Below are 6,000 nucleotides of genomic sequence, written 5' to 3' on the forward strand. Positions count from 1 at the left end.
TCCAACTTTCCATGGACACCCCTTAGCCATACTCTCCGCAATGATTTTGTCGCCATCATTCTTCTAGAATTTGTATGCAAACTTATTGGCAAGGTTATATTTGTGTAATGCTTGTTTGAAAGCCACTTCATTAGGAAATGTCTTTCCTATAGTAATAAGTAAATCCTTCCATTTTGGTGCATTCATCTTTAGCATTAGAGCTGGAATACTTTCCACAGCTAAACTTTGCTCAACAGAGGATGTAGCCAAGGTTTGAATCGGAAGTAGTAAGCTTAACGTATCAAATTGCCATTCAATTTCACATGTGGAGGGTGTTTCATAAATTCCTTGGACATTACTTATGCTGCATTCAAACAATTAAGGCTCTATATTAAATGTCAAGAGGCTTAAAGAAATGAAATTGATTTTTAAAATTAACATTTATTACTTACTCTTGAGGATAGTCATTTAGTGATGATTGTGTAATGTCATTTGCCTTTACACCAACATAAACATGACCACTGTTGCCATTAAACTCAATAAGTTGTGCCACTCCAACATCATCTACAAGGTCTATCATTGTGGTTATGGAAGTTTTAATATTCACTATAAAGTTTAGGTCCATCTCTTTAATTCTAGGATGCATTTCAACTAATATCAATATTCTAAATTCATCATATGTCACACCCTCTGTTATTATTCTAGTAATTACATTTCCTCCATCATATTTGACATTGCCTTTATTTGTCCTCTCATAAAATCCCCCATAATGGATGAAACAAAATAATTTTTTTTCCACTATTGCTTCCCATCTATCATGTCACCCTGCAACTATTTCAAACAAATTTTACTCTATTTTTGAATTTACAATTGCAGTTCAAATATCAACAATACATTATTACTATCTTGATAACACAAAGTTCAACAGTCCTAGATTTCAACTAAATTTTACTCTACTTTCTAATTTACAACTAGAATTTCAATATCAACCACATATTATTACTATTTTATCAAAAAATAGTTTATCACTTCTACACTTTTTTTCCCAGGTTATCACAATAGATTGAAAAGAAAAACATAACCAAATTATAAAATAACAACTACAATCTTCATTTTAACAACAACATACTATTATATTTATAACACAACATTCCACAACAAAATAGAATGCTGTTGTGACTGCCAAGAGAGACCCACATTAAATGAGACTGATTAATGCTATTGGATGCCATTATTGTGCACTTACTATTGCTAATTGTACATGCCAAATCCCTAACTACTTCGTTCCCGCATTAAACACATTTCTTCAGTGCCATAAATATATATTGTAATCAAGAATGTCAAAGCTAATATCAATTAAGGCTAGATCATTTATCTTGATAACACCATAGACTTTAGATTTAGCTACCTATCTCTTCAAGTATCTTGACAACAAGCCTATGATACCCAGAAAATAGAACTAGATACAAGTTAGGTGAAAGAAATGAAGCAAAACCAGTTCACTAAAGGAAGATAGGGATGGAAAAAGAAAATTTACAATTTTCAGCTTACCTGCTTGCACTAGCTAAGCCTTTGAATGTTTTCATGTGAATGAAAAAATTTCAGTTGAGTTCCATGCTTCATTTTCTTTCCATTACAAGGGCATTTTCATCTTTTCTCAGTGTAAATTAATTACTGTTAGGACCTCCTAGACTGCAATGTAATTTCAGATTCAATTAGTCTTCAGCTGTGAATATCTTTCACTAGTAGTCCTTGGCTACAATTTTTCCTTTCTTTTAGGGATAATGAAATTTGTAGACCCATAAATTTGTCACTTTTATCTATTTCGTTCTTCAAATTTAACTTTTATTGATTTAATTATTTATGTTTTCAAGAATTATTATACTAGTTCTTTAAATTTAAAAATTTAAATTAATTATAAATTTTATCAAATTTATATACTCATGACTTGGCATGCTTATATTACTAAATGAGAATAAATTAATCATTAAACTAGTTTAATTTTTATTAATAATTCTTTATGTACGTTGTGTTTTGTTTTTTAAAATTTTTGAGTTTGTTTTTTCTACCTAAATAATCACGATTATTTTCATTAATCTATTTAGCTGTTATTAATATTCTGTTATCTATGTTAGTATAGTTTAATAGTTCTACTTGTCTTTAAAATAAGGACCAACTGAGGCAAATTCAAGAGATCAAATTGATAAAAAATTAAACTTAAAAAAACCAAGTTGATAATTGAGGCAAATTTGATGAAATCTTTTAATTTTTTTAGTAGTTAAATAAATTTTATTTTTAAGCACTCGTCTTAGGTGGTTTTTTTAATTCTAATATTGGTAATAAAATAGATTATTTTATTATTATTCAGTATCATAAATTCTAAAATCATTTAAATATATTTTTTGAGATATTGGAAATAAAATATAAACTAAATTTACAGTGTCAAACTATGACAGCAGAAAATTATGGTACGAAAATTTTATTTGAGCTTCCAATTATTATATATATTTTTTAAATTTGAATTATTTTCATTTTTAAATAAAGATCTCACTTTATTATATTTCCAGATCTGATGTAGGGACTCAGCACCGAGAATCGGTTGTCATAGTCTCACAGTTGATTTGGATTGTAGAGTGGGACTAATGTGCGAACGAATTGGGATTTAAAGATTAGAAAACTGTCAAAGTATATTTTGATAATTGGGCTAAAATTCACATAACCTCCAACCAAGTAGTATATTTCACGAAATGATCAAACGCATAGAAATTGACTGTCAATTTATATGGCATAAGACTTTAAGAGATTGTAGTTTGTAAACAAGTTGAGAACCTTAGATCCTTAGAAGCTTTGATCTCTTTAAGAACAATCGTGCTTGCATCTTATCTAATGCACGGGTAATGTGTGACTTCGTAAGGAATATATTGTTACATGGTTGATCTTGCTCGGACTTACATGCTTGTCTCAAAGATTAAGTGATGCATAAATAAATATGAACTAATTCAACGTGTGAAATTACAAATAGCTCATTACATTAGTTAAGAGACTATACAGAGATTTTCAACTTGCAGGGAGTGTTAAGAGACTTCATAGTTGAGCATCGTGTATTAGTTACACAACTGACTTAGGATTTTGGATATCTTTGTAGATATTATTCATTGGGTTTCTTGTATTCATCCTTTATCGAGTCTGCTACACTTATGGGCCCATATAAAGATGTCGTAAACTATTGTGTTCGCTTGATACTGATTAATAAAGTTGCAGTCATGTTTGGGACTGTAATTTAACAGTTAAGCAAAACACAAACAATGTCACTTCACTGACAAATTTTGATCTGGATAGTTAAAATTTGACCCATAACCTACAATGTCGGTAGATCAAAACCTTGTAAGTTTGTAAATACTCTATATTTGGATCAAAGAAACCGGCTATAATTGCTACTGTGCTTTGCTAATCGTCTTGTAGTAGCAGGTTACCAACAAACCCCCATTAAGGCTTCCCCGTTTATCTCAGTGCCACGGTGATGACGTTAGGAAACTTATCATCAGTTTTTAACAAAAAGATTTTTGTTTACGTTTTAAGAAAGGTCTTTTTAAAGTTAAGTTTTCAAAAAGTTACTAATAACTTCTAGTAAAATTAAACAGAACTTTTTCACACCTTTGGATTTAAATTATTATAGTGTCAAATGTTAGATTATAACGTCTAAATACTTATTCCCAAGCAATATAATCACTACAACATTTTTTACTTCTAACAACACTTTGCTTTGCAATCATTTTGAAAGTGTTGTCTAATATGTAAATAAGCAGCATTTTTCACGTATTGCAATTGATTACTACTTTAAACAAAATATATTTGACAACATTTAAAAAATATTTTTTGATATAAAATAGGCAACAATTGCATTTTCAAATACGCAACACGAAAATTGTTGTTTATAAAATAAATTTTTTTTAAATAGTTAAAAATCTGTTCCTTTTTTAATAAGCAATAATTACATAAATGCTGTCTTTAATGTTTCTTTTTGTGATATTTAATAACCGTAGCTTATTTTGTTTTTATACATAAAAACCTTTCACTTTTACACTTTTTAAAATTTTTTGTCATACTTTTATTAATTAAATAATTAAATAATTGATTTATTAAATTATTAATTGGTTAAATTCAAAAATCACTTTCACATTATCTATATATAAAATAATTTGCACCAAATGATATGATGGCAGCTTTAGAAAAGTGGTGACAGTTATTTTTGACTTTTATGAAATTTAGGGTTTGAATATCATGTATAAATAGAAGTCTTAAATCCTTTCTATTTTATTTTTATGTTAATGCAACAGTTCTTAACTCTTGTTTATTACAACATGATAGACAATATTTCATAAATATTGCAATGGGTTAACATGATAACTGTTACTTATGCAACAGTTTTTGAAATATGCAGTTATGGAGTGCGAAAATTGTTGCCTTGTATAATATTGGAATAGGTAAAGTTTTTGGCAACAATTTTCATGCTTTAGCTATAACTTTTTTTTTATTCACAGATATTTTTTATTTGAGATAATTATATCCAAAGTATGATTGTGTACTAAATACAAATATTTTTTTTAATAAAAATTTAAATTTAAATTTGTCATGTTGTGAGAATTAACCAACTCTTTATACTAAATTCAACCCCCAATAGTTAGTCAGCTTCAGCTTTAACTATTGTTATAAGACAAACATTTTGTAGTGTAATACACAGGAAGATGGCAACTTTAGAGTTTCTAGAAGATTGTGCCCATGTTTTTAACATTCAAAAACTATTAAAATTTATGTAAAAATACAAAAAAGGAATAAAAACAAAATTGTGGTTGAGTTAAAATTTAAAAATAAAAGTGACATGAAACCTAAAAGAAGTGACATTGTTCATTATATTTATAAATAATACAACTGCTTATAAATTTCATGTTCTCATATTGATATTTAATATAATATGAATATGAATGGATACATAGATGAAATTCTCATGCACTGCACTGTTTGAAGAACAAGTGGCAGTGGCATGCGCCTCATAGAATTAAATTCATAATATATATATATATATATATATATGGTTAAGTTTTAATTTTATTTTTATACTTATTTTTTAAGAGCGCTAGGCACCTTATACTTTTAAGCGAAGTAATTTTACTTTTAAACTATTTTTTGGAGGAGCAAAAATCTCCTTCTGCTAATCAATTGTTAATTTTTTCATTTTCCACTGGTGTGACATATGCGTGGGGCTTACACACAGTGACATGTAAAGACGTGGCATGTTCTTTGATATTAATTTACCTCTAAATTTTTTTTAAGAGCGCTAAATACCTTAAAATTTTTTTCTTAGGGCGCTAGGCACACTAAACTCTTATTAAAATAAAATTGAATAAATATTATTAAAATATTATAGTATTTTAATATTTAATACTTTAAATATTATTATTTAAAATATTATACTACTCAATTTAATATTTTTTATATTTAAATACTATTTTTTCTATCATTTTATAAATTTATAGATGACTTCTTATTTTTTATATATCAATCTTCGATCTTCTCTCTGATACAGTATTCAAATTGTTATGCCTTTTGTGCATGTTGGAACTTACTTATATTTTTAATATTAGTTAAATTCCTTAGTTTGTTTGGTCAACTAATGATCTTCCTCCAAAATATTGCATTATTCAAATTTAATACTTTCTATATGTTGTAGTGTTAATAGTAAAATCATAAACATAACAAATTAGGGCCAACAATATGACAACAAAAATATTTATTTGAAAGATATTGCTTATTTCATTAATATACTACAAAAAATTATTTAACAAAAGAAAAATAGAGAGATGAGAAGAAAAAAAATCTCTTCATTAACTTGGAGGTTCATTTGCATAATTTTTAATACAAAACTATAAAATATAAACAAATATTAAATTGGGTGGTGTAATGTTTTAAATAGTAATATTTAAATTATTAAATATTAAAATGTTTAATATTTTAACAATATTT

Source organism: Prosopis cineraria, unplaced genomic scaffold (genome assembly GCF_029017545.1).
Source record: "Prosopis cineraria cultivar Desert tree isolate PC_DT_omini unplaced genomic scaffold, ASM2901754v1 PC3, whole genome shotgun sequence".
Taxonomy (NCBI): domain Eukaryota; kingdom Viridiplantae; phylum Streptophyta; class Magnoliopsida; order Fabales; family Fabaceae; genus Prosopis; species Prosopis cineraria.